This window comes from Hemitrygon akajei, unplaced genomic scaffold, assembly GCF_048418815.1.
Source record: "Hemitrygon akajei unplaced genomic scaffold, sHemAka1.3 Scf000033, whole genome shotgun sequence".
Lineage (NCBI taxonomy): Eukaryota > Metazoa > Chordata > Chondrichthyes > Myliobatiformes > Dasyatidae > Hemitrygon > Hemitrygon akajei.
The window spans coordinates 18,338,725-18,346,637 of NW_027331919.1; positions in this window are offsets into that span (position 1 = coordinate 18,338,725).

The following is a 7,913-nucleotide window of genomic DNA, read 5'->3' on the forward strand; positions in this document are numbered from 1 at the left end:
GGACCCTGGTCAGACCACTCATGGAGTACTATGCTCAGTTCTGGTTGCCTGATGTGGAAGCCATATAAAGGTTGCAGAGGAGATTTACAAGGATGTTGCCTGGATTGGGGAGCATGCCTTATGAGAATAGATAGATAGATAGATAGATACTTTATTCATCCCCATGGGGAAATTCAACTTTTTTCCAATGTCCCATACACTTGCTGTAGCAAAACTAATTACATACAATACTTAACTCAGTAAAAAAAAAATAAAAAAATATGATATGCATCTAAATCACCGTCTCAAAAAGCATTAATAGCTTTTAAAAAGTTCTTAAGTCCTGGAGGTAGAATTGTAAAGCCTAATGGCATTGGGGAGTATTGACCTCTTCATCCTGTCTGAGGAGCATTGCATTGATAGTAACCTGTCACTGAAACTGCTTCTCTGTCTCTGGATGGTGCTATGTAGAGGATGTTCAGAGTTATCCATAATTGACCGTAGCCTACTCAGCGCCCTTCGCTCAGCTACCGATGTTAAACTCTCCAGTCTTTTGCCCACGACAGAGCCCGCCTTCCTTACCAGCTTATTAAGACGTGAGGCGTCCCTCTTCTTAATGCTTCCTCCCCAACACGCCACCACAAAGAAGAGGGCGCTCTCCACAACTGACCTATAGAACATCTTCAGCATCTCACTAAAGACATTGAATGACGCCAACCTTCTTAGGAAGTACATTCGACTCTGTGCCTTCCTGCACAAGGCATCTGTGTTGGCAGTCCAGTCAAGCTTCTCGTCTAACTGTACTCCCAGATACTTGTAGGTCTTAACCTGCTCCACACGTTCTCCATTAATGATCACTGGCTCCATATGAGGCCTAGACCTCATAATAGGTTGAGTGAACTCGATATTTTCTCCCTGGAGCTACGGAGGATGAGATGTGACCTGATAGAGGTGTACAAGATAATGAGAGGCAATGGTCGTATGGACAGTCAGCGAGATTTCCCCAGGGATAAAATGTTTGACACAAGAGGACACAGATTAAGATGCTAGGGAGTAGGTACAGAGGATATGTCAGGGGTAAGTTGTTTTACTCAGAGAGTGATGAGTGCGTGGAATGGGCTGCCGGCAATGGTGTTGGAGGCAGATACGAAAGCGTCTTTTAAAAGAATTTTGGATATGGAGCTTAGGAAAATAGAGTGCTATAGGTAAGCCTAGTAATTTCTAGGCTAGCGACAAGTTCGGCAAAAAATCATAGGCCGAAAGACCAGTATTTTGCTGTAGGTTTTCTATATATCTGTATATTCATTGATATTCACGTATAGTTGAATGACGATTTCTCTTGGATTGCATAGAAACCGTATCTTATGCACAGGTCGCAACTTCCTTGAAAGAGAATCCAAAGATCCAGCTGTCTATGTTCCTCATTCCTGCTCCAACACCTTAGTCACGTGTTAATCTGCATTATCCTCCCTTGCCTTCTGAGCCACTGAACTGATCTCATCGTTGGAGTCCTGACCTGTCAGACATATTTCTAATTGTACATCAGCACCGCTCTCCTCCCACCCAGAAGTAGGAAAAGTGGTATACGTATTATTGAAGAGATTGCCCACAGCAGGCACTCTGCACTGGGCCTGGCTTTTAAACCGGTTTCATCCTCCTGACTGTCACCAAGTTTCCTGTGAACTGCACATTGGGTCAAACTAACTTCCATATGTCCCCTCTATCAGCTCCACAGATTAACGAATGATCCCGAGATCATCCCGTTCCAGTTCCAGACCATTAATGGGGACTGTTCGACACTGCATCTGGATGCCCTTCCCACAGATAAAGTCGTCAGAGACACTGGAGGTCTCCATTTCGTGCCACGTCTTACAAGCGGAGCATTCAACTCTCCTGCAAGGCATGTGTTCTGCTTTAACTGTTCAATTATAAAGAAGGAAACAATCAATATACTGAAACCAAACTTACCAAGTGTTTGCACCTGCCTTATTTTTATTTTCCCTTGCTAATGAAACAGTTTCGTTGATTTGTTGTTGGTCAAACAAATGCGAGGGGCTGCTTTTGAAAACACACATTCTTCTCGCTCCTAGTATCTGATTGGAAGCTGTCCCAACGGCTCCCTTCATACACCAGCATTACACACTCCCGGGGTCAGACACAGAGTGAATCTCCATCCTCACCGTCCCATCACACAATCCCGGGGTCAGACACAGAGTGAATCTCCCTCCGCACCGTCACATCACACAGTCCCGGGGTCTGACAAAGAGTGAATCCCCCTCCACCCCGTCCCATCACACACTCCCGGGGTCTGACACAGAGTAAATCACCCTCCACACCGTCCCAACACTTACTCCAGTGGTCAGACACAAAGTGAATCTCCCTCCACACCGTCCCAGCAGACACTCCCGGGGTTAGACACACAGTAAATCTCCCTCCACACCATTCCATCACACACTCCGGGGGTCGGACACAGAGTGAATCTCCCTCCACACCGTCCCATCACAAACTTCCGGAGTCAGAAACAGAGTGAAGCTGCCTCTACACCGTCCCATCACACATTCCCGTGTTCACACACAAATTGAAGCTCCTTCCACACCGTCCCATCACAGTCTCCGGTGGTCAGACACTGAGTGACGCTCAATTAGCAATGTTCCATCACACCACCCGTGGTCAGACATGGGCTGAGGCCCCGTCCACACTCTAACATCACATTTTCCCTGTTTGCAGACACAAAGTGAAACCTCCTCTTCCTCGTCTCGTCACGCTCTTACGGTTCAGAAATTATGTGCCGTTCCCCTCCAACCATTCATTTCGAGAGGACTGGAATGTAGAAAAGTGGATGTAATTTTAAGACCTAATAAGGAACTGTGAGGCCACGTTTGCAGCATTGTGAGCAGGTTTTGATGCCTTATCGAACAAAGTATGAGCTCCTATTGGAAAGGGTTCAAATCAGATTCACGAACATGATTCCAGGATTGGACGGCTGGTCATATGAAGGCAGTTTGATGTCTCTGGGGACTGTGCTCGCTAGAATTCAGTAGAATGTGTGATCAACTATTGAAAGCTCTCTGATGATGAAATGCCATGACAGAGTGGATGTGGAAAGATTTTCTTCTTTTTATAGGGCAGTCTAGGACCAGATGACAGAGCTTAGAATAGAAGACATCTTTTATAATGGAAATGAGGCGGATCTTCTGCGCCAGAGAGCGGTGAATCTGCGGAACCCAAAACGCAGGCAACGGTGGAGGCCGAGACATTCGGAACCTTAAGGCTTTTTTTGAAAAATGTCTTATTATTCAAGGCAGGAAGGTGTAGCTGGAGAAGGCGGTAGACTGGAACTGAGAGGAGAATGAATCAGCCATGATGAAATGGCGAGCAGTCCCGATGTCCTAATTCTGCTCCTATGTCGTGTGGGTTTAATTGAAGTTCCTGGGTTACTGTGTGTCAGCAACTCAAAGGATCTATAGTGGATCCAACACGTTCACGCAAACACAAATAAGTTGTCACGTGGCCGAATGAACTTCCGGAACGTCCAGTCCATGGACTTCGGTTACCTGTCGCTGTCCCTTCAAAACTGAGACTGGCAATTATTCACTGCCACATTCCTTCATGGAAAGTTAGAACCAAAAGTCATCTTGCCGAGCACTCATTGCTCAACCGTATGAGTTCCATTTCCCGGCTACTGTCTGTCATGTCGTCTTTGGTTTGTGTTAGCTTCGTCTTGTTTACTTCGAGTCTGGTTCTGAATTAATTCCAGACCTTCCTCTGCAGTAGGGTTCAACACGATCCATAGCTGTCTTATTGCAGAAGGGATCACAGCTTTAGGATTTGAGGACATGCGGTCTCTCAGTGATACTTCAATGGATTTACGGTGGAGAGTGTTCTGTCATGTCGCATCTCCGCCTGTTGTGGGGTTTGCTACACACAGAACCGCAGGAAGCTACAGAGTGTTCCGGACTCAGTCAACACCCCTCCCCACTATCCATGACATTTTCAAGAGGCGATGCCTTGAAAGTGCGGCATCCATCACGGAGGACAACCCGCCCCCCCCCCCCCCACCCGGGAGAAGCTCCATGCTCGTTGCTATCATCAGGGAGGAGTCACTTGAGCCTGAACACCCACACACATCGATTTAAGGGACAGCTTCTTCCCCTGCACCATTACATCTTCGAACACATGAGCATTAACTCGACATTTGTGTTGTATTTACCATCTATATTTAATTAACACTAATTTTGCATTTTACGCATACTGTTGTAGCGAAAGAACAAATCCCAGTCCGTATAAGTTACACATAATACATCAAGTAGTGATTCCGGTGTAAAATATCCGATGCGGGTGGACGGGACATTTGACACGCAGGGCTCCACGGGTCTGGGCACTGAGTACGGGAGCCGGGAGGGCACGTTGCAGTTGTACAAGACATTGGTGAGAGTTCATACATTGAGTTATGAAGAGAGATCAGGAAGGTTGGGATTTTTGTCCTCACAGTCTTGGGGGTGAACATTCGGAGCTGAGAGGCAGAGACAGAGTGAATGCGCACAGAATCTTTAACAGGGGTGGGGGAATCGAGAGAAAGAGGGTATAGTATTGATCTGAGTGGTTAGAGATGGGTGCGAGAGATCGGGGAGCCGGAGGAGTTCGAGTGAACAGAGGGGAGGGAGAGAGTAGGATGGTGAAAGGGAGAGCAAGGGGAATGGAGGGGAAAGAGTTTTGCAGGGGGAGCGGAGAAAGAGAGCGGGTGAGAAAGGGCGAGGATATAGGGGAGGAGAGAGCTGGGGGCAGAGAGGGTGTCGAAGTGGCGAACAACGGGACATGGGGATATTATGAGAAAAAATGGTACATATGGGGAGATAGGTTTGTGGGTGTGTGGTGGGGAGAATGGGGTTGCAACAAGAGGAAGCGAATATATTACGAGGGAGGGTAGAGAAGATGAGGCGGGAATTTGGGACGATCGCTTGAGTGCGTGGAGGAGAGAGAAGGCGGAAAAATACGAGGTTGTCACTTGATTCAAGTCGGTCCCAGGGTCTGTTGACAGAGACCCTGGAACTTTACAGGGATATCCCAGCACAAAGGTACAGCCTTATCGCAGACGAAACGTTGAGCCCGATTGCAATGGCAACCCCGTACGGACGAGTCGCACTCACTACAGGCGTACATTCCTGAGTTAATCCTGTACAAGAGACCAGCGGCCACATTGCTGTCGGAGAGCGTTAAACATGTTCAACAGAGACAAAACAGCTCCAGACGACACCCGAGACCATCGCCAAACTATTGCCATTAAACCGCCCTCTCCTCACAATCCTTTGTCAGCCTCCAAACTAATCACACGATTTCCCTATTTCCCTACTGCCTCACTGTCTCCGCACAGTCCTGTGTCAACCTCCAAACTAGTCCCAAAAATCCACTCTCTGCCACAGCTCTGTATCGGTCCTCAAACAATTCCCACTGACCCACTCTTTCCCCACACTGCCGATTGACTGCAATTTTGCCCCCCTCAACACCCTCTCCTCAGTACACATTGCCTCTGTTTGTAACCAGTTACCTCATCTTCAGCACTATTGTCAGCCAATGCCGATCCTTCTGCATTGAAATGTGTGCAGCCCAGGACAATATTTGCACTGACCTCGACCATCTGAATACTACCTCTGTTTGAGTTTTTCCCACAGTCCGCCTCGACAGCCTCTCCAATAATTGTTCTGGCACTCTGCTTCCGATCTCTCTGGAACTAGTTGTCACCCATGAGTGTATGCAATTAGAGGTGTATAAAATAATGAGAGGCATTAATCGTGTAGATAGTCAGAGGCTTTTTTTTCCCTCAGGGATGAAATATTTTCCACTAGAGCACATAGGTTTAAGGTGCTCTGGAGTTGGAACAAAGGAGACGACAGGGTTAAACTTTTTACCCTGAGTGCGAGGAATGGGCTGCCGGCAACGACGATGGAGGCGGATGCGATACAGCCTTTTAAGAGACTTTTGGATAGGTATATGGAGCTCAGAAAAATAGAGGGCTATGGGTAACCCTAGTAATTTCTAAGGTAGGGACATGTTCGGCTCAACTTTGTGGGCCAAGGGGCCTGTATTATGCTGTAGGTTTTCTATGTTTTTATGTTTTTTTTTTCAAACTGTATAATCTTGCCGGATCTTGCCTGAGTAGCACGTGGTTCGAGTTTGAAAACTGAGATCACTACCCTGGAGATTCTGCCTTTAACCGAACTCCCTGTCCTCCCTCGTCACTGGTCCTACCTATGTTGTTGGTAGTCAAATGGGAAAGGATATCGCTTTCTCCCCACTGGGCCTTGGACGATCTGGACAATTGCAATACCTACATCATGCTGCGGTTTATTGAGACGCCCAGGAATTCAGCACAATCATTTCCTCAGTTCTTATCAACAAGCTCCAAATCCCGGGCATTGCATCTCTCTCTCTGCAACAGAATGTTTTACTTCCTCATCGGGAAACCACACTCGGTGTAGATCGGCCATACCAGCTCCGATCAACAAGCAGTGTTGAAGTAGCAGATTCGCACTCACAGACACTGACAGTGACATCCACTGCCTCTCGTGTGTCCACTCGGTTTGTTACTCCCTCTGGGAACTCCAACAGGCTTGTCCGGCAAGATTCACACTCACAGACACTCACAGTGACACCCACTGCCTCTCCTGTGTCCACTCGGTTTGTTACTCCCTCTGAGAACTCTAACAGGCTTGTCCGGCAAGATGCACACTCACAGACGCTATGCTGACGTTCACTTATTTTCTGATTCCTCTCAAAGGACCCCAACCTTATACTTAGTAACACAGACTGATATTTTCTCAGCCAGGTAAGGCTGATTTTGAAATCGACTTCATCATCCAACTTCACACTCACTGTTGCTAACTTACATGCCCTTCCCTTGACTTTAATGTAGTCCTTAATTTCTCTCGTCAGCCGCGGATGCCATATGAGAACTTCTCTATCTCTGGGGCATATCTATCCTGCGCCTTGTGAAATGTTCCCAGAAACTTCACCCAACGCTGCCCTGCCGTGATCGCCCCCAGTAACCTCCTCCAATCCACCTGGGCAAGCTCCTCTCTCATGCCTCCGTAATTCCCTTCATTCCATTGTGATAGAAACATAAAAGGTATAAAAAGCAAAAAGTAAGAGTGGAGTGAATTGAAGCGAAGAAAATTCAAGTGTAAAGAGAGAAATGTGACAAGATTTTAAAGGCACAATGAGTGTAAAGTCACTTTATCTGAATGTCCGTAGTTTTTCAAATAAGGTCGGTGAACTTGTACAAATTAGTACAAATGGGAATGATTTAGTGGCCATTATAGAGACGTGGCTGCAGGGTGAAGAGGATTGGGAGTTCAGTATCCAAAGACATCGGGTAATACCGAAAGATAAGCAGGAAAGTCAAGGAGGTGGATTAGCGCTCTCAATTTAGGGTGAGATTAGAGAGACAGTGAGAGACAATATACGGTAAGATTTGAGGAGCAGAATGCTGAATCCATCTGGTTCGACATAGCTCATTCATTCAAACACGAAGAAGGTGCCATGTTCCCCACTGAACATCCAGGTTTCAGCACGTCCATTCCCCGGAGTGTGTGTCGCTGTCACTTTCCCTTGAGGGCTCAGACTGCCAATTATTGCCTGTTAGCAACCCTCCCCTCCACCGAGAACATGTTCAACAAGGAATGTCTCGGGAAGACCACATCCATCACCGAGGAAATGACGGTGAAATTCCCCGGACTCCCGTCGGGAAATGCCCTGTGCTCATCGGTACCATCGGGGAGGGGGCACAGGCGTCTGAAAACTCAACAATTTACAAACACTTGCTTCCCCTCCGCCATCAGATTGCGAAAGCTCTCTGAACACTTAAGCAGTCCCTCGGTATTCACCTTTATGCAGTATTTATTAATTTCCCAATTTATGTTAATTTTACATCTTTGCAG